At 48.0% G+C, this 22,366-nt stretch overlaps 1 long non-coding RNA gene across 1 annotated transcript; it reads right to left on the reverse strand.

The window, feature by feature from the left end:
- Window positions 1-3,103: 3,103 nt before the first annotated feature.
- On the reverse strand, window positions 3,104-12,150 carry LOC119935198. Its single transcript, XR_005453108.1, has 3 exons — window positions 12,039-12,150; window positions 3,625-3,722; window positions 3,104-3,128 (listed from the first exon to the last, which is right to left on the reverse strand). It is a non-coding gene; the product is annotated as an uncharacterized LOC119935198 (long non-coding RNA).
- Window positions 12,151-22,366: the final 10,216 nt, after the last annotated feature.

Below are 22,366 nucleotides of genomic sequence, written 5' to 3' on the forward strand. Positions count from 1 at the left end.
CACCCTTAAAGTCACTCAGACAGTCACACGTTCATTCTCAGGCTCCTCCGTGGGCTCTTCCTCCATTTCCCACCCCCTCACTGTGGGGGCCCCACAAGATTCAGTTCTGGGTCCCCTTCTAGTCCCCATCTACACACGCTCCCCTGGAGTACTCATTCACTCCCATGCCTTCAACTAGCACCTCTATGCCCACAATACCCAAATCTCTATCTCCGGCCCTAATCGCTCCCCCTCCCTCCAATCTCGCATCTCCTCCCACCTTTCGAGACATCTCGACTTGGATGTCCTTCTGTCACTTCAAACCTGGCATGTCCAAAACGGAGCTCCCTATCTTCCCACCCAAACCCTGGCCTTCCTATCACCGGAGACGGCACTACCATCCTTCCTGACTCGCAAGCCCGGCACCTTCACCTCATCCTTGACTGCTCTCTGTCATCTGACCCGGATAGTCAATCCCTCGCTAAATCCTGTCGGTCTCTCCTTCGCAACATCGCTAAAAGCCACCCTTTCCCCTCTCTGTTCAAGTGAATATCAAGTTAATTCCTTTGCTCATCGGATCCTACCTGGATTGCTGCATCAGCCTCCTTGCTGACCTCCCAGCCTCTGGTCTCCCCCCACCTCCAGTCCACACTTCCTTCTGCAGCATGGATCATTTCTCTACAGAAACATTCAGAACGTCACCCAGCTCTTCAGAAAACTCCAGGGGTTGCCCATCCACCTCTGCCAGAAACTAAAATTCCTCTCCGTCGGCTTTAATGCGCTCCACCACCTTGTCCGACCCTACCTCATCTCACCTCGCTTCTCCCCTTCTACAACCCAGCCCCTACACTTCACTCCTCCGATGCTAACCTTCTCACTGTTCCTCCATTTCATCCATCTGGCTGCCATCTATCCCTTAGCTCATGTCCCGCCTCTGGCCCAGCCTTCCCAGACTAAGCCCCACTTTTCCTCATCTCCCACTCCCTTCCACATGGCCCCGACTTGCTCCCCTTGCTCGTCCCCCCCATCTGGCCCTACAGCACCTGTGTACATCCCTATCATTTTATTTATTTTTACTGATGTCTGTCTCCCCTCCTCTAAACTATAAGCTCATTGTGGGTGGGGATCGTGACTGTTTATTGTTGTAGTATATTCTCCCAAGCATTTAGTACAGTGGTCTATGCACCATAAGTGCTCAATAAATACAAATGAGTGAATGAACTTTAGTTGCTTAAACATGACTGATTGACTCACAGACTGGGTAGTGGAAACTGGGACAATCTCCAGTCTGAGCCACTGCCCACCCTCACCCTGTGCTGCCCCCTCCCTGGCTCTTGGGCCTAGAGGGTCCTGCCTCCCAGGCTTCCCCAGCCCAGCCGATAGGGTCAGGGAGATATCAGAGGCTCTCCAGCCAATGGGAGCCACACTATTCCAGTCCCTTCCTCTAGAGACCCTCAGACTGGAGAGGCAGAGTGGGCCGGAGAACAAGAGGTATCATCACTCCCTCCGTTTGACCTCTCAAGACTCCCGCACCCTTAGCCGGCCCGGGTGAGACCGAAGGAATGTGATCTTGGGGGAGGGAGGGAGGGAGGAGTGTGAGTTCTAGCCTGCCAAATTCCAAGTTAGAAGCTGGTGGGCTGCCTCTGCTTAGAGCACACAGTTGCTCCCCCCAAATGAGAACACTTCTGTGGAGCAGGTCAGCTACCACTGGCTCAAGGAGACTCAGGTGGGATGCACAACGCAGACATTTTATTCCATATAGATGCATGTGGCCTTACAGAGGCCAAGCTGCCAAGGGGACAGAGACAGGAGGAGAGAAGGAGGGGGCCAGACTGTGCCATTTATGTGGGTAGTGTGCCGGTGGAAACCACTTGGCACCTTCCCACTCTAGGATTTGCTACTGATTCTCCCCATCCCTCATTCGGCTCATTGCGGAGAGATGGATGACACAGAGCAGTCGCGCACATGTACACACAGATAAACACACACACACATACCCCGACTACTCCTGTCCCTGTACCCCGCTCACCTCTTCGGGCGAGCAGGCGAGTTTGTACTCTTGAAGCCAGAGACGGGGCAGATGACTCCAGATGGACTGGACCCGGAGGAAGCTGCTCTGTCTAAAGAATTAAGGGCCCCAGGCGACTTCACACCCGGTCTTGGGGTCCATCCTCAGAGCACCTGTCCGAACCCTAGACCCCTGTTTCCAGAACCCATCTCCCCGTCCGAAGAGGGGCAGCCCCCTCACCCTGCTCTGGTCCCGACACTCATTCTCACACCAGAGATACACACACATCCATCACCTCCAGGAATTGCCAGAGATTCATGTGGCACCCATGATGCAGTGTTTGACCCTTAACCCCTACCTGAAAGAAATGGCATTGTCTGAAGGACAATGAAGGCCTCGGATACAATCCTGGGATGGGGGCGGGAAGCAGCATGCAGGGGGCGGCAGCCTGGTGCCAACCGATACCCTCATGGGGGCGCCGGTGCAGTTCTCAGAGTATCCCAAGAGGGGCCGGTTAGTCCTCCGCCGTCCAGGGGGGCCAACAGTCAGGTTCGGATCAGCGCCACGGCCTCCTGGGGACAGATGTGACCGTTGATTAGATGATGAGGTGTGCCCCAGCCCGCCCCAGGGGAGAGTGCTGGCCCATCACAGTTTAGGCGGTTGGAGGGGAGAAAGCGTGGATGGGTCTCCAACCGGGAGCCCAGGCCTCCAGCCTGGGAGCGAGAAGTTGTACGTTGGATAGGAGACTGGCCAGGGGTCACTCTGGGGCCAGGTGGGACTCGGTCACTGAGCTGAGTTGTTGATGATAAGGATGAAGTGGATTGTAACAGGGGATAAGGATCCCTTCACTATACACTCTCAAGCACTCAGTACAGTGCTCCAGATCCAAGTGCTCAGTAAACACCATCGATTTCTCCCACTTGCCCGAAACAGAGTCCCAAGAGCACCAGGCCTACAACCTGATACTCACCATCCTGTCCACACCCTGATGTCCCTGGGGAGGCAGGGAACGATGAGGGAGCCAGGTCTCCCATGACACATCGGGGGCTCAGGTGCCTTTCTTGGTCCTAAGGATACATCACTTGTCAGCTGTGTGACTTTGGGAAAGTCACTTAACTTCTCTGTGCCTCAGTTACCTCATCTGTAAAATGGGGATCAAGAGTGTCAGCCCCTTGTGGGACAACCTAATTACTTTGTATCTACCCCAGTGCTTAGAACAGTGCTTGGCACATAGGAAGCGCTTAAAAACCAGCATTATCATTATCATCACCGAGTCAGGCCTCAGGGCAATCTCCCTCTGCCCCCCTGCTCATGTGAGGGGTACTGCCTCCTGTGTCCAGCTCCATCTGTGCCCTCACCCCTCAGCTGGACTGATCCCTGAACGCTCACTGGAGAGAGCAGAAAAGAGAGGGAGACCAAGAGAGAAGGCAGAGAGAGAAACAGAGAGGGAGACACGGAGGAGACCCCCTTTGAGACAGAGTGGCCGCCACTCACACTCCCTGCAGGGGATACCCTGGCTAGCTTAGACTGGGGGTCTGGCCTTGGGGTGAACCATCTGGGTTTCCCTGGACAGAGTCTTACCCCCGCAAACCTCCTCCCCGATATACCCACTCACACCCACTTCCCCAGGGTCTCACCTCTGAGCGGGCTGGTCTGGAAAGCTTCTCCAGGGAGGCAGAAAGAAGCTGGACTTCTGCCTTTTCTCCTCATGCAGCCAAGGCCCTGAAATTACTGACTAGAAGGGAAATGGGCATTAATATAAAGAAATAAAACCACGGATATGTACAGAAGTGCTGTGGGGCTTGGAAGAGGGATCAAATAAAGGGAGTAAGTCAAGGCAATGCAGAAGAGAGTTGAAGAAAGGAAATGAGGGCTTAGTCAGGGAAGGCATCGTGAAGGAGATGAGCCTTATCCAGCACCGTCTGATCTTTCACCCTTGCCCCTCTTCCCTGCTTCAAGTTTGGCTGGACTTGAGCGAGATCACACCCCATTAAGCCCCCTCTTTTGGCCCACTGGCTGTAAGAGACACAGTCCCTGCCCCCTGGGAGCTCACAATCTATGTCACTCAGTCCATCAGTTGATAGCATTTGAGCTCCTACTGTGTACAGAGCACTGTACTAAGCCCTTGGGAGCATACATTAGAAAAATTTAACAGACACCCACCTTACCCAAAACAAGCCTAGAAGGGGAAGCATTGACTTTGGAAAAACACAGTTTTTTCCAAGAGTTCAATACTACATGGCCCCTGCTCTTAAGAAGCATCCAGTCTGTGATGGACATTAAAGCTGAGGTACACAGGCCGAATGGCATATACGAGGTTGGTACACGAAGTGACGCTCGCTGAACCTAACGTAAGCTCGAATTGGCAGTTCGAGATTAAGAACAGAGTAAATGAGTACGTACAGTGAAGGATGGCAGTATTGCATTAAGACATCAATAGTGTTTACTGAACGCTATTTGACGGAGCACAGTACGATGAGGAGGATTGGGGGAGAGACCTCGATTGCTAAGGACAACCATTTCAGTCACTTGTATTTATCCAGCACTTTCCATGGGCCAAGCACAGTATCACAAGGCAGATAACAGATATACATTACACTCATTTAAGGAGGAACCATGACACGTTGGGGGAGGAGTCATCTGGAAACATTCAGCAGACTACGTTCCAACTCAAGACGAGATTTACACTCTGTAACTCAGTTTCCCAGGCACTCAGTACAGTGCTCCGCATCTACCAAGTACTCAATGAATGCTGTGGATGACTCAGCTTCTGCTGCTACAACGGCACTTGTGTCTGTGATGCTACGGGTCAGTCCGTTCTGTTTGAGCACACAGCACTGTCTAAAGTACATAGGAGAGTACAATTTAACAGACACATCCCTCTGCCCAAAACGAGCTTCCAGTCTCCACCACACGTGTGAGGCAAGTGAACCCCAACTCAGTGCTGGGCTTTTGAGGCGTCGTAATGGAGTCCCACAGGGCTGAAGGGGAAAGTTCTACCCTGGGGTGGAGAAACTGGGAAGCCCCAAATGAGTCCTCAATCACCCAGATGGGGTCAGAGCCATCCTGCCCTCAGAGGGGCTTCCTGTTTAAGAGCCCTCGAGGGGCACACCATGATACCACCACTCCACCCCTGTCCGGTCTGCGGGTCTCAGTTCCTACCCTGGAGGGGCTCACAATCTGATGTTACGTTACAGACGCTTCCGGGACAGACCCACAGCTCTGAATCAAGGGAGGATGGTGGAGGGCAGGGGGAAGGTTACCAGTGGATTGGGGCTGGATGTGCACCTCCTTGGAATGATAAGGGGGCTCACGAGTCTTGCAGGAAGCTCAGCACTTTCCACCTCATTCCAGGCGCAGGGTCCCATGTGGGGAAGGACAGTGGCCTTGGTGACCTTACAGTTTAGTGGAAAATCCTAGCTAACTAGGGGCTGGCATGAGCACACGGAAGATGATACAATGACAGACACACACAGAGACAGTAAATATTCACCCCAGCGTTTCCGCCCCATCCCTTTGTCCCCCCACACAAACATCTCTAGACACGGAGCATAAAGAATTCATAGCATCACAACCCCTCAACTTCCTCTATTCCAGAGGTATTTTGTTGTCCCCAAGTCACCAGGTATGGCAAGCATAAACACCCAAATCATTTCTGAATCTTCCACAAAAAACCAAAGCCCCCTGTAAACCACCCCCTCGCCCATATAGTCAACATCAATTAGCCCGGCCTTAAATTGCCCCAAAGCATCAACCCAAGTGATTTTTGAGCCATCAAAATCAACCTATTAGCACCACCAATTCAATAAGCACTATCACCCAATCCCTAGGATGCTCAGCCCACCATAAACACACACAAAATACAATGGAATGAATAAACAAAAGATAAGATAACCAAGGGAAAATCACAGGCCCAGCTCACCAAACCGCCTACAGGAAACAAAATCCATGGGGCACAAAATGGTGCACAAAAGCACCCAGAAGCCTCTGGGACTTTAAAGGCACAGTGCCACTTGCCCCATTGAAGGGCATCTAATGGATAGCCTATGTTTCTGGGTTGCAGGGGTGTTAAATCTAGGAAGGAAGAGGCAGAAGGCTATTAAGGAGAAGGGGATTTGCAGCTGCCCATCATTAAAATGATTTGAAAAAGCAGATGCAATTATAGACACCTGCAACCCATTCACATTCTCCTTGAGAATCGGGTCTATTGCTCATCCGGTACTTTCCCAGGGTTTAGTACACTGCTTAGCATCCAGGAGGGTACTGAATAAATAAGAACAAATGCACCAATCATTGAAACAATGAATGATCTCAAGCTCTGCACTGAGGCCTCCCCAGTTCCCAGGCCCCACTGTCCCCTCTGCTCTGTATCTCTTTTTCCCTTTTTGTTTCCTTTTTAATGCTATTTAGTAAGCACTTTCTATGTGCCAGCCACTGTGCTGGGCCCCACGGTGGATACAAGATAATCGGGTTGGACACAGTCCCTGTTCCATGTAGGGCTGGCACTCTCGATCTTCCATTTTACAGATGAAGTTACTGAGGCCCAGGGAAGTGAAGTTACTTGCCCAGGGTCGCACAGCAGATGGGTGGCAGAGTCGAGCTTGGAGCCCAGGTCTTCGGCCTCCCAGGCCCGGGCGCTTTCCACTAGCCCACACTGCTTCTCTCCTCCCTGATTCTGGCCCATTTGGCTTCCAGGGAAGGACTGTTGGTGTAAGAAGTAGGTAGAGGAGGCCAAGGCTTGAGGTGGGGTGGGGGGCTCTTAACCCAGGAGCCTGGGGAGAGTGGACAGAAAATGCAGGGAAGGGGTGGAGAAGAAGGGAAAGAACGGCGAGCCAGCTTTAAGGCTGGACACCGGGGTGACCGCTCATGTCCTTTGCAGATCTTGTACCAACCAATAATAATAATGGTATTTTTGAAGCACTTACTATATGCCAAGCACTGCATTAAGTGCTGGTGCCCAGTGTGTCACATGTCTCACAGAAAACTTTCTTATGCTATTTGTTCAGCGCTCACTATGTGTTCAACACCGTTTAAAGTGCTGGGGTTGACAAGTGAATTAGGTCAGACACAGTCCCTGCTCTGTGTGGGGCTGACAGTCTAAGTAGGAGAACCGAGGTCCAGAGAAGTGGAGCCACTTGCCCAAGGTCACACAGCGGGCATTTGGCAGAGCTGGGATAGGAACTCAGGTCCTTTGACTCCTAGGCCCGGGCTCTTTCCACATGACCATGCCGCTTCTTGGAAAAAAACAACAAAAAAACTTCTCTCTGCTCATTACCTTGTCTGTAAAATGGGGGATTAAGACTTGGGAGTCCCATGTTGGTCATGGACCGTGTCCAACTTGTTTAGCTCGTATCTTCCCCAGTGCTTAGAATGCCTGTCATAAAGTTAGTGCCTAACAAATACCAGTTGAAAAAAAAAGCAAAAAAACCCCCACCATACCCTCACACGAGACGACACCTTTCTGAAGACAACTTTCCGAGGTTGGGACGTCGGGACGGTGTGTGTGACGATGTAGAGGGCCAATATGGTTCTCCCAGATATTCCTTCGTCACTCACCGGTGCGGCTTACTAAGTGTTTGAGTGCAGAGTGCTGGATGGGGCAGAATAGAGTTATGAGAGAGTTACAGGACATGATCCTTCAGAGCTCTGAGTCCTCCAATAAGGTTGCTTCCAATCAATCCATCGTAGTTACTGAGAGCTCACTGGATGTAGAACCCTGCACTGAGAGGTTGGGAGAGTACAGTATAACAGTTAGGAAACATGTTCCCTGCCCACAGTGAGCGAACAACCTAGAGAGGGTGAGGTCCCATTTATACATTAAGATCAATTAAGTAGAGAAACAGTGTGGTCGAGTGGAAACAGTATGGGGCTGGGAGTCAGGAGAAATGGGTTTTAATCCCAGCTCTGCCACTTCCCTACTGAGTAACTTTCTGAAACTCACTTCACTACCCTTTGCCTCAGTTTCCTCACCTGTAAAATGGGGGCTAAATTCCTGTTTTCTCTTCCCCTTGAACTGTGAGCCCCATCTGGGAAATGGACAGTGTCTGATCTGATTGCACTGAAGACTGTAAGCACAAGACGATAAGGGAAGGGATCATATCTACTAACTCTATTATACTCTCCTAGGTCTTCTTCCCACAGTAGACTGTAAACTCCTTTAGGGCAAATATCAGGTCTACCTAGTCTACTGTACTCTCCCAAGGTCTTAGTGCAGTGCTCTGCACAGAGTAGGTGTTCTATAAATACAAGTGAATCACTGATAAGGGAAAACACCCCACGTAGCTCAACAATATCTGTCTTTTCTGACCGGGTAGGGTGCTGCCACTCAAAACGCTCTTTCTGTCAGATGGACCTTTGTTAATTTCCTAAATGCCCTCTAGCCAGAATGCAGGGTGAAAATACACCTTCTGGCAGAGATGGAAGTATACCCATCCATCTGTAGTGTTTCCTGAGCCCCCAGAGTAGGCAGAGCAGTGAATTCATCTCTAGAGTACAAAATTCATTCATTCATTCACTCAATCGTATGTATTGAGCGCTTACTGTGTGCAGAACACTGTACTAAGCACTTGGGAAGCACAAATACACAACATATAGAGACAGTCCCTACCCAACAACGGGCTCACAGTCTAGCTGAACGTTGTTGCCTTGTATTAAGATTATCCCCAATATCTATAGCAGCTATCTAGTGCCCTCTGCTGAATACTTCAATACTGTGTCGCAGAATAGAGTACTTCTAGCAGTAATGTAGAAAAGGGAGCTTCTGGAGCCAATTAACTGAAAGTGTTTTGGCCTATATTTAGCCCAATATTTTATTCCCAGTCGGTATTCTCTCTGCTTTCCGATTGGAGTGGTAAATCTGGATTGACTATGGGTTATAAACAAGAAAAACCAAATAGGACTCTTAAACCCCAGTTATCATTACCATCCTTTAAGTCAACCAAGTCACTGAAATCTACTGTGACCAGCAGCTCTACTTCCAAATCATCAAGCTCTCTGCAAGGCACAACTCCAGAAATTACCTTCCAGAATGGTAAGACGAAAAACATTCTTCAGCTACAAATGCCAGGAACCTCTAGCTGCCAAAGAAGAGGCACTAGGTCTTGTAGTTCATTAAAGACTTTAGATCCTGCTTGCCAAAGTAACAATGCAGACAACTTGTATAGTCTTTGCATAATAGTCTAAATGTCCAATCAGACAAAGGGGAAAGAGGAGTACAGTAGTGGTTATGCTGGGAGTTGTGGTGAGAGCAGCTAGAGCAGGGGGAGTGGGAAAGGTACGGGGAAAGAAACAGTCCAGGGAAACCTGAGAGAAGAGAGGCAGAAGGCATAGGAGAGAACTGGCTGGGGGAGGCCTGGTTTTCTCAGTTCCCCTGAGGTGAATTTCTCCCTAAACCCCTCCAATGCTTCCCTGGAGCTTCTCTAGCCTGGATCTCCCCTAGGCACTCCCTGGTCTGCTGGGTGACCTTAGATAAGTCTCTTCACTTATCTGGGCCTCAATCACCTCATCTAGAAAACGGAGATTAATCCTAAATTAATGCCTATTTATAATTGAACCTTCAGGATGATTTTACTGGGGTAATTCTTGGTTGATTTCAATGGGGGTGATCTAGGGGTTTGACAAAACATCTGAATGATAAGCAAAGACCAAAAAGTCTGCCCAAAGAAGCACCAGCACGGGCTTGGGAATCAGAGATCATGGTTTCTAATTCCTGCTCCGCCACTTGTCAGCTATGTGACTTTGGCCAAGTCACTTAACTTCTCTGAGCCTCAGTTACCTCATTTGTAAAAAGGGGATTAAAAGTGTGAGCCCCATGAGGGACAACCTGATTACCTTGTATCTATCTACCCCTGAGCTTAGAACAGTGCTTTGCACATAGTTAGCGCTTAAGAAATGCCATTATTTTTATTATTATATACTCAACAGTTGGCCTCATAAAAGGAACATAGGGCTGGGAGTAAGGGGTCCTGGCTTTTCATTCCATCTCCACTCGTCTGCTGGGTGACCTCGGGCAAGTCACTAAACTTTTCTGGGCCTCAGTACCCTCGTCTGTAAAATGGGGATAAAGACTGTGAGGCCTCTGTAGGACAGGGAGGTGTCCAACGCGATGAGCTTTTATCTACCCTGACCCTTAGAATGGTGCTGGACATATTTTAAGCGCTTAACAAATACCATCATAATCACCTCACTCATCAGAGCCACAATTCCCTCATCTGTAAAAGGGGATTCGATACCTGTTTTGACTCCTACTTAAGCAGTGGGACATAAACTGAACCCATCTGATGATCGGGTCAGACACAGTCCCTGTCCCATGTGGAGCTCATAATTCATAGTGATGATGATGACAGTTAAGCGAAGTCTCGGTCCCACATGGGGCAAAGTCGAAGTTGGAGTTGGCAGGGAACGTGTCTGCCCACCATTGTATTGGACTCTTCCCAAGTGCTCAGCGCAGTGCTCTGCACACAGGAAGAACTTAACAAATACAACTGACTGAATGAATGAATGATATTTGTTAATCACTTACTCCGTCACAGGCACTGGGCGACAAGCAAAGCAATCATGGTTTGATACAGTCAGTGACCGCCATGGGGCTCACAATCTTAATTCCCATTTTACAGATGAGGTCCCTGAGACCCAGAGAAGTGAAGTGACTTGCCTAATGTCCCCCTCAGTCAATCACATTTCTTGAGCGCTTACTACGTGCGGAACACTGTACTAAGCACTTGAGAGAGAACAATAGAACAATATAATAGACACAATCTCTGCCCACAATGAACTTACAATCTAGAGGGGGAGACGGACATTAATATAAATGAATACATTACAGATGAGCGGCAGAGCCAGGAGTTCAACCTGGGTCCTCCTGAATCCCAGGCCCATGCCCTATCCTCTAGGGAACAAACTGAGCAGCTAAAAACCCTCAAAATTCCATTTCTTCCTGGAAAACCTTCTCATTTCTCTTCCTTGCCTCATATTTGTCACTTTTATGAGGCCAAAAATATTCACGTTCTAATAAGTGGAAATAGGAAAATCAAAAAAGCTGGTTTGTTTAGATTCCAGACTGTAAGCTCCTTATGGGCAGGGAACATGGTTGCGAATTTTATTGTATTGTACTCCACCAGGGGCTTAGTACAGTGCACTCTGCATGGAGTAACCATTCAATAAACACCTTTGACGGATGTTTAACCGGTATTTGGGGAAAGGGGTGTGCCCTAGTGGAAAGAGCAGCCCATCAATCAGTCAGGTTTACTGAGGGCTTACTGTGTGCAGATCACCATCTGAGGAGTCAGAGGACTTGGGGTCTAAGCTGTGCTCCGCCACTTGTCTGCTGTGACGTGTTTGGGCAAGTCACTTCACCTCTCTGAGCCTCTTCTGGCAAATGGGGATGAAGACTGTAAGCTGCATGTAGGACAGGAACTGTGCCCAACCTCATTAGCTTGTACCTACTCCGGTGCTTAGAACAGTGCTTGAAACAGAGTAAGCACCTAACGAACATCATTTAAAAGAAAAAGAGGGAGGGAACCAGGCTGAAAATCCAATCAGTCGTATTAATGGAGTGCTTACTGTGTGCAGAGCACTGGTCCAAGCGCTTGGGTGAGTACACTAGAACAATAAAAGGCCACATTCCCTGCCCACAAAGAGCTTATGGTCTAGAGCGGGAGACAGACTATAACAGAAATAAATAAATAACAGATACGGACATAAGTGCCGTGGGGCCGGGAGGAGGGGGATGAATAAAGGGAGCGAGTCAGGGTGATGTAGAAGGGAGTGGGAGAAGAGGAAATGAGGGCTTAGTCGGGGAAGGCCTCCCAAGGGCTTAGTACAGTGTTCTGCACACATTCAGTGCTCAATAAATACGACTGACTATCCGAGCTGATTAACTTGTACCTCCTTCAGTGCTTAGAAAAGTGCTGGACAAAGAGTAAGCGCTAAAGAAATGCCATTTCAAAGAAACACAAAAAAGAAAGAGGAAGCCAGACTGAAGAGGAACTGAGCTCCACCCCCAGTCTGGCCAACAAATCTGCAGCTAGAACTAAGAAGGGGAATACTCTACCAGGAGAAGCAGCAAGGCCTAGCTGGTAGACCCCAAGGCCTGGAAGTCAGAAGAATGTAAATTCAAATTCCAGTTTTGTCCCCGGTCTGCTGGGTGACCTTGGATAAGTCTCTTCACTTCCCTGGGCCTCAGTCACTTCATCTGTAAAATGAAGATCAATCCTAAATTAATGCCTATTTATAACTGAACCTCCAGGGTGATCTAGGGGTATGATAAAACCTCTCAAAGATAAGTAAAAACTGAAAAGTCTGCCCACAGAATCACCAGCAATCACAGGGATTCGATCCCTGCTTTCTCTTCTACTCTGGCTGTGGGATAAGCACTGTACCCACCTGAAGATCTGACTGGAAACTGTCTCTCTCTCATGTGAGGTTCAGAATCATAATGATGATGGTGATGATGATGATGATAATGGTTAAGACAAGTCTGGGTCCCACATGGGGTGCAGTCTAAGTTGGAGGTGGTAGGCAGGGAGTGTGTCTGCCCACCATTGTACTGAACTCTCCTAAGTGCTCGGTATGGTGTTCTGCACTGAGGAAGAACTTATTAAATATGATTGAATGAATGAATAAATAAATACGATTGAATGAATGGTATTGGTTACTACGGGCCAGGCACTGTTCCGAAAACTGTTTACACATGAGATAATCATGGTTTGACACAGTCCAAGTTCCCCAGAGGGCTAACAATCTTAATCCCCATTTTACAGATAAGGTCACTGAGGCCCAGAGAAATAAAGTGATTTGCCCTTTGTCCTCCTCAGTCAATCACATTTACTGAGCACTTATGACGTGCACTGTACTAAGCACTTAGGAAAGTACAATAGAGCAATAGACACATTCTCTGCCCACAACCAACTTACAGTCTAGAGGGGGAGATGGTTATTAATAGAAATCAATACATGACAGATGAGCGGCAGACCTGGGAATAGAAGCCAGGTCCTCCCGACAACCAGGCCCGTGCCCTATCTGCTAAGGAACAAACCGAGTGGCAGAAGAGCCTCAAAATCCCAGTTCCTACCATTAAACCTTCTCATGTCTCTTCCCTGCCTCACAATCGTTACATTTATGAGGCCAAAAATATTGAAGTTCTAATAAGCGAAAAATCAAAAAGCTGGGTTTGTAGACACCACATTGTAAGCTCCTTATAAACAAGGAACATATTGGCTAATTCTATGGCATCCTACTCCCCCAACTGCTTAGTCCTGTGCATGCTGCACATATTAAGCATTCAATAAATAGCTTTGATTGATGTTTAATTGCTATGTGGGGGAAGGGGCGATTGGAAAAAGCAGCTGGTCAATCAGTAAAATTTATCGAGGGATTACTTTGTGTAGGTCACCAGCCGGGGAGTCAGAGGACTTGGGTTCTAACCTCAGCTCTGCCAACTTTCTGCTGTGTGACCTTGGGCAAGTCACTTCACTTCTCTGGGCCTCAGTACCCTCCTCTGTAAAATGGAGATGAAGACAGTGAGACCCATGAGAGACAGGGAAGCTTCCAATGTCCAAACAAATCACCCTTTCCCCCTCAGGCCCTACTGAAGGCTCACCTCCTCCAGGAGGCATTCCCAGACTGAGCCCCCCTTTTCATCAGCCCCCCCCGTTACCCCACATTGCCCAGACACACTCCTTTCGCTCTACCCAGCCCTGCCCCACAGCAATTGTGTATATATGTACATATCTAGAATTCTATTTATTTACATTGATGGAATAGTGCCTGACACATAAGAAGTGCTTAACAAATACCATCATCATCACCTCACTTAGCAGAGCCTTAGTTCTCTCATCTGGAAAATGGGCATTCGAACCCTGTTTTCTCTCCTACTCGGGCTGTGGGACAAGCACTTTTATCCATCTGATGATCAGTTTGGACACAGTCCCTGTCCCGTGTGGGATGCACAACCATAATAACGCTGATGATGATAATTAAGCAAAGTCTGTGTCCCACGTGGGATGCAGTCTAAGTAGGAGGTAGGCAGGTTTACGGCTTCGCTTTCTTTGCATTGCCAGGGTCCCTTTACCCTGCTAGAAGACACTTTCATCCAAAATTGGCCTCGTTTATTCAGAGTTAAATCTCTAACCACTTTGACCATAACCAGTGAGCTGTCACAGCTCAGATCTTAGGTGCCTCTTGGGTGCTTTTCATTTGAAGGAACGTGGAAGATGATGTGATGAGCCTGAGATGGGTTTGGGCACGTACTTCCCAAGCACTTAGTACAGTACTCTGCACACACTAAGTGCTCAGTAAATATGATTGAGTGAATGGGTGAATGAATAAAGGCTGAACATGACTGATTAGACTGCTAATAATAATAATAACTGTGGTACTTGTTAAACGCTTACCATGTGCTTACTTGCACTGTTCTAAGCTCCAGGGTAGATATCAAGTAATGAGGCTGGACACAGAGGCTGTCCCACATGGAGCTCACAGTCTTAATCCCCATTTTGCAGATGAGGTAACTGAGGCCCAGAGAAATGAAGCGACTTACCCAAGGTCACACAGCAGACATGTGGCACCTCAGTCCTTCCTCTGCACCCTAAAACTGGAAACCTGTCCTATAGTAAGTTCTGAGGGGCCTTGTGTGGCACGTCCCAACCCCAAGGCATTCTGGGAGGGGAGGCCGGAGAACCCCACGGCAGACCTGCTCTGTGGCCTCGGGCGCATCACAGGCCCACAGACAAGGTGGCAAGTAGAATGGCCATTTGTCTGATCTGACCCCTCACCTGATCCGATTCTCAGCGGACCCAGTCAATGTGGTATGGGTCAGGACCGAACGCCTTCCCATCCACCATTTTTATTTTCCATGCCCCGCCTCCCTCCGCTCCTTTACTCTGACTGCAGGGTTCCACGGAGCGGAAGCAGTGCCCATGCTCCCAGGGACTGGAGAGGGGAATGCCACTGGAGAAATGCCCCAAGATAAAGGCAGACTTCCGAGAAGCAGCGTGCTCTTGTGGAAAGAGCCCGGGACTGGGAGTCAAAGGACCTGAGTTCCAGTCCTCGCTCCACCAAATGCCCGCTGTGTGGCCTTGGGCAAGTGGCTCCATGTCTCTGGGCCTCGGTTCTCCTACTTAAACTGTGAAGCCCACCAGGGACAGGGACTGTGTCTGAACTATAATTCACTTGGATCTACCCCAGTGCTGAGAACGGTGTTGAACACATATGTTACCAACTTGTACTTCCCAAGCGCTTAGTACAGTGCTCTGCACACAGTAAGCGCTCAATAAATATGATTGAATGGACGAATGAATGAATGTCTGCCCAGCGCTTTATTGAACTCTCCCAAGTGCTCGGAACAGTGCTCTGCACACTGGAAAAACTTAATAAATATGACTGAATGATCTACCCTTACTTGTTTTATGTGTTCTGTTCTTTATACATATCACTGATTCTATTCCTTTATATTGATGCTACTGATGCCAGTTTGCTTGCTTTGATGTCTGTCTCCCTGCTTTTAGACTGTCAGCCCACTGTGGGCAGGGAATGTCTCCCTCTCTGTACTTTCCAAGCGCTTAGTATGTTCAATAAATAGAAGTGACTGACTGACTCTCCTACATGATTAGTTTGTATCTACTCCAGTGCTTAAAACAGTGCTGGACAAAGAGTAAACGCTGAATAAATGCCATTTAAAAGAAATAGAAAAGAGAGAGGAAGCCAGGCTGAAGAGGAACTGAGCTCCATTCCCAGTCTGGCCAACAGCCCCGGGGATAGAAGGAGAAAGGGGAATACCCTACCAGGAGAAGCGGCAAAGGCTAGGGCCTACAGCCCAAGGCCTGGAAGTCAGAAGGACCTGAGTTCGAATTCCAGCTTTGTCCCTGGTCTGCTGGGTGACCTTAGCTAAGTCTCTTCACTTCTCTGGGCCTCAATCACCTCATCAGTAAACTCTAGATCAAACAAATAAACGCCTATTTATAATTGAACCTCCAGGAAGATTTTATTGTGGTAATTCTAGGTTGATTTCGATTGGGGTGATCTAGGGGTATGATACAACCTCGGAATGATAAGTAAAGACTGACAAGTCTGCCCAGAGAAGCACCTGCAACAGCGCCGACAGTTGGCCTCCTAGAAGGAACGGGCTAGGCATTGGAGGTCCTGGCTTTTAATCCTGGCTCCACTTGTCTGCTGGCTCGGGCAAGTCACTTCATTTATCTGGACCTCAGTACCCTCATCTGTACAAGGGGGATTAAGACTGTGAGACCTCTGTGGGACAGGGAAGCGTCCAACTCGATGAGGTTTTATCTACCCCAGCCCTTAGAATAATACTGGACACATAGTAAGTGCATAACAAATACCATCATCACCACCTCACTTAGCAGAGCCTTAGTTCCCTCATCTGTAAAAGGGGATTCGATCCCTGTTTTCTTTCCTACTCGGGCAGTGGGACAAGCACTTTCGCCATCTGATAATTGGGTCGGACACAGTCCCTGTCTCGTGTGAGGCTCAGAATCATAATGATGATGGTGATGATGATAGTTAAGCCAAGTCTGGGTCCTACATGGCGAGTAGACTAAGTTGGAGGTAGGCAGGGAACGTGTCCGCCCCCCGTTGTATTGTACTCTCCCAAGTGCTCGGAACAGTGCTCTGCACACAGGCAGTACTTCATAAATGCCACTGACTGAATGAAGGAATGACTGGTATTTGTTAATCACTTACACCGTCCCAGGCACTATTCTAAGCACTAGGTGATAAGAAAAGCAATCGTGGTTCGACACAGTCAATGTCCGCCATGGGGCTCACAATCTTAATTCCCATTTTTCAGACAAGGCCACTGAGGCCCAGAGAAGTGAAGTGACTTGCTTAATTTCCCCCTCAGTCAATCACATTTCCTGAGCGCTTACTACTTGCTGAACACTGCACTAAGCACTTGGGAGACTACAATAGAACAATATAATAGACACAATCTCTGCCCACAATAAACTTACAGTTTAGAGGGGGAGACAGACATTAATAGAAATTAATACATTACAGGCGAGCGGCAGAGCCGGGAGTACAACCCGGGTCCTCCTGACTCCCAGGCCCATGCCCTAGCCTCTAGGGAACAAACCAAGCCTCAAAAAAAGCCTCAAAATGCCATTTCCTACTGGCAAACCTTCTAATTACTCTTCCTTGCCTCACATTTGTCACATTGATGAGGCCAAAAATATTGAAGTTCTAATAAGTGGAAATTGGAAAATCAAAAACTGGTTTGTTTAGACTCCAGACTGTAAGCGCCTTATGGGCAGGGAATGTGTTTGATAATTCTATTGTATTGTACTCCTCCAAGTGATTAGTATTGTGCACTCTACACATAGTAAGTGTTCAATAAATACCTTCGATGGATGTTTAACCAGTATGTGGGGGAAGCGGTGTATCCTAGTGGAAAGAGCAACTGATCAATCAGTCATATTTACTGAGGGCTTACTGTATGCAGAGCACCAGCCAGGGAGTCAAAGGACGTGGGTCTTAAGCTCGGCTCCAGCACTTGTCTGCTGTATGACTTTGGGCAAGTCACTTCACCTCTCTGGGCCTCAGTTACCTCTTCTGGAAAATGGGGATGAAGACTGTAAGCCCCATGTAGGACAGGGACTGTGCCCAAGCTCATTAGCTTGTACCTACTCCAGTGCTTAGGGCAGTGATCGAAACAGAATAAGAACCTAAGGAACGTCATTTAAAAGAGAGGGAGCGCCCCAGGATTAAAAGTCAATCAGTCAGTCGCATTTATGGAGTAGTCACTTTTTGCAGAGCACTGGGTCAAGCGCTTGGGAGAGTACAATAGAACAATAAATGGATACATTCCCTGCCCACAATGAGCTTACGATCTAGAGGGGGAGTCAGACAATAATTGAAATAAATAAATGACAGATATGGACATAAGTGCTGTGGGACTCGGAGGAGGGGATGAATAAAGGGAGCAAGTCAGGGTGACACAGAAGGGAGTGGGAGAAGAGGAAGGGAGGGCTTAATCAGGGAAGGCCTCCCAAGGGCTTAGTACAGTGCTCTGCACACAGTAAGCGCTCAATAAATACAACTGACTAACTGTCCTAACGGATTAACTTGTACCTACTCCAGTGCTTAGAACAGTGTTTGACAAAGAATAAGTGATATAGAAATGCCAGAGAAGCAGCGTGGCTCAGTGGAAAAGAGCATGGCCTTTGGAGTCAGAGTTCATGGGTACAAATCCCGGCTCCGCCAATTGTCAGCTGTTTGACTTTGCGCAAGTCACTTAACTTCTCTGTGCCTCATTTACCTCATCTATAAAATGGGGATTAAGACTGTGAGCTCCCCGTGGGACAACCTCATCATCTTGTAACCTGCCCAGCACTTAGAACAGTGCTTTGCACATAGTAACCGCTTAATAAATGCCATCATTATCATTATTATTGTTATTATTCTTATTTCAAAGAAATAGAAAAAAAGAGAGAGGAAGCCAGGCTCAAGAGGAACTGAGCTCCATTCCCAGTCTGGCCAACAAACCTGGGCCTAGAGGGAGGAAGGGGAATACTATACCAGCAGAAGTGGGGAGGCCTAGGGGCTACAGCCCAAGGCCTGGAAGTCAGAAGGATCTGAGTTCTAATTCCAGCTGTGCCCCTGGCCTGCTGGGTGACCTTGGATAAGCCTTTTCACTTCTCTTCAGTCACCTCATCTAGAAAATGGACATCAATTCCAAATTATTGCCTATTTATAATTGAGCTTCCAGGGTGATTTCATTGGGGTAGTTCTTGGTTGATTTTGATTGGGGTGATCTAGGGGTTTGACAAAACCTCTGAATGATAAGTAAAGACTGACAAGTCTGCCCATAGAATCACCAGCAACAGAGCCAACAGTTGGCCTCGTGGAAGGAAGGCAGGGTTGGGAACCAGATGTTCTGGCTTTTAATCCCGGCTCCCCTCGTCTCCTGGGTGACCTCGGGAAAGTCATGTCACTTCTCTGGGCCTCAGTATCCTCATCTGTAAAATGGGGATTAAGACTGTGAAATATCTGTGGGACAAGGAAGTGCCCAACTCGATGAGCTTTTATCTACCACGGCCCTTAGAACAGTGCTGAACAGCGCAAAGTAAATGCTTAACAAATACCATCATCATCACCTCACTGAGCCAAGCCTTAGTTCCCTCATCTGTAAAACGGATATTCGATCCCTGCTTTCTCTCCTACTTGGGCTGTGGGACAAACATTCTTTGGGACTAGCTCTCTTCCTCCTTTCAAAGCCCTACTGAGAGCTCACCTCACCTCCAGGAGGCCTTCCCAGATGGAACACCCTCCTTCCTCTCCCCCTCCTCACCCCTCCCACCTTACCTCCTTCCCCTTCCCACAGCACCTATATATATATATATATATGTTTGTATGTATCTATTACTCTATTTCACTTGTACATATTTATTCTATTTATTTTATTTTGTTAATATGCTTTGTTTTGGTGTCTGTCTCCCCCTTCTAGACTGTGAGCCTGCAGTTGGGTAGGTACCATCTCTATATTTAGCCAACTTGTACTTCCCAAGCGATTAGTACAGTGCTCTGCACATAGTAAGCACTCAATAAATACGATTGAATGAATGAAGCACTGTATTCGTCCAATGATTGGGTCGGACACAATCCCTGTCTCATGTGGGGCTCATAAGCATAATGATGATGATGATGATGACAGTTAATCGAAGTCTGGGTCCCACATGGAGCTAAGCCTAAATAGGAGGAAGGCAGCCAGGAGGGGATGAATAAAGGGAGTGAGTCATGGTGACACAGAAGAGAGTGGGAAAAGAGGAAATGAGGACTTAGCCTGGGGAGGCCGCTCAAGGGCTTAGTACAGGGCTCTACACACGGTAAATGCTCAATAAATACAACTGACTAACTGTCCTAATGATTAACTTGTACCTACTCCAGTGCTTAGAACAATGCTTGACAAAGAGTAAGCGCTGAAGAAATGCCATTTCAAAGAAACAGAAAAAAAATAGAGAAGAAGCCAGGCTGAAGAGGAACTGAGCTCCATTCCCATCTGGCAAACAAATCTGGAGCAGGATGGAAGAAAGGGAATACTCTACCAGGAGAAGCGGCAAGGCCTAGCTGGTAGATCTCAAGGCTTGGAAGTCAGAAGGATCTGAGTTCAAATTCCAGCTTTGTCCTTGGTCTGCTGGTCTCTTCTCTGGGCCTCAATAACTTCATCTGTAAAATGGAGATCAATCTTAAATTAATGTCTATGTATAACTCAACCTCCAGGATGATTTTATTGGGGCAATTCTTGGTTGATTTCGATTGGGGTGATATAGTAAATAAGGAAAGACTAAGTCTGCCCATAGCATCACCGGCACTATAGCCGATAGTTGGCCTCGTAAAAGGAACGTAGGCTGGGAGTCAGAGGTTCTGGCATTAATCCCGGCTCCACTCATCTGCAGGGTGACCTCGGGCAAGTCACTACACTTCTCTGGGCCTCAGTATCCTCATCCGTAAAATGGGAATTAAAATTGTGAGACCTCTGTGTGACAGGAAAGTGTCCAACTCGATGAGTTTGGATCTATCCCGGCCCTCAGAATGGTGCTAGACACAAAGTGCATAACAAATTCCATCATCATCACCTCACTTAGCAGAGCCATAGTTCCCTCATCTGTTAAAGGGGATTCGATACCTATTTTGCTGCCTATACGGGCTGTGGGACAAACACTGCACCCATCTGATGATCGGGTCACACACAGTCCCTGTCTCATGTGGGGCTCAGAATCATATGGTGATGATGATGATGATAATAGTTAATCCAAGTGTGGGTCCCATATGGGGCATAGTCTAAGTTGGAGGTAGTCAGGGAACGTGTCTACCCACTGCTGATTTGGACTCTCCCAAGTGCTCAGCACACAGGAAGAACTTAATAAATACGACTGACTGAATTAATGAATGAATGGTATTTGTCAAGGACTTACTACATCCCAGGCATTAATCTAAGCACTGGGCTACAAGCAAAGCAATCATAGTTTGACACAGTCAATGTCTACCATGAAGCTAACAATCAATCCCCATTTTACAGGTGAGGTCACTGAGGCCAAGAGGAGTGAAGTGACCTGTCTAATGTCCCCTCAGTCAGACAGTCACATATAAAGAGTGCTCACTACTTGCAGAACACTGTACTAAGCACTTGGGAGAGTACAGTAGAACAACATAATAGACACCTTCTCTGCCCGCAACAAGAATACAGTCCTAGAGCGGGAGACAGACATCAATATAAATGAATACATTACAGACAAGCCGATGAGCCGGGATTAGAACTCAGGTGCTCCTGGCTCCCAAGCCCATGCCCTATCCTCTAGAAGACAAACTAAGCAGCAGAAAACCCTCAAATTCCCATTTCCTACTGGCAAACGTCCTGGTTTCTCTACCCTGCCTCAAATTCCTCACATTTATGAAGCCAGAAACACTGAAGACTACGAGACCCATACAGGATGGGGAAGTACCCAATTTCGGCCAAACAATCACGCTTCCCACCTTTCAAAGCCCTACTGAACGCACACTTCCTCCAGGAGGCCTTCCCAGACTAAGCCCCCCTTTTCATCAGCCCCCACCGCTACCCAACACTGGCCCGACTCCCTCCCTTTGCTCTACGCCGCCCTGCCCACAGCACTTGTGTCTATACATACATATCTAGAATTCTATTTATTTACATTTATAAAACAGTGCTTGACATGTAGTAAGTGTTTAACAAAAACCATCATCATCAACTCAGCACAGCATTAGATCCCTCATCTGTAAAACGGGGATTCAATCCCTTTTTCCTCTTCTACTCGGAGAGAACTGAAGAAATGTAATTTCAAAGAAATAGATAAATGGGAGAGGAGGCCAGGCTGAAGAAAAACTCAGCTCCATTCCCAGTCTGGTCAACAACTCTGAAGCTAGAGGGAGGAAGCGGAATACTCTACCAGGACAAGTGGCGAAGTCTAGGGGCTACAGCCCAGGAAGTCAGAAGTACCTGAGTTCTGATTCCAGCTTTGTCCCTGGTCTGCTGGGTGACCTTAAGTAAGGCTCTTCACTTCTCTGAGCCTCAATCACCTCATCTGTAAACTCAAGATAAATCCTAAATTAGTGCCTATTTATAACTGAACTTTCAGGATGATTTTATTGGGGTAATTCTTGGTTGATTTTGATTGGCATGATCTAGCCTTATGACAAAATCTCTGAATGAGAAGTAAAGAGTGACAAGTCTGCCCACAGAATCACCAGCAGTATATCTTACAGTTGGCAGAAATTCCTCACCCTCGGCTTCAAGGCTCTCCATCACCTCGCCCCCTCCTACCTCACCTCCCTTGTCTCCTTCTACAGCCCACCCCACACCCTCCACTCCTCTGCCGCTAATCTCCTCACCGTGCCTCGTTCTCGCCT

The sequence above is a fragment of the Tachyglossus aculeatus genome, chromosome 11 (genome assembly GCF_015852505.1).
Source record: "Tachyglossus aculeatus isolate mTacAcu1 chromosome 11, mTacAcu1.pri, whole genome shotgun sequence".
NCBI lineage: Eukaryota > Metazoa > Chordata > Mammalia > Monotremata > Tachyglossidae > Tachyglossus > Tachyglossus aculeatus.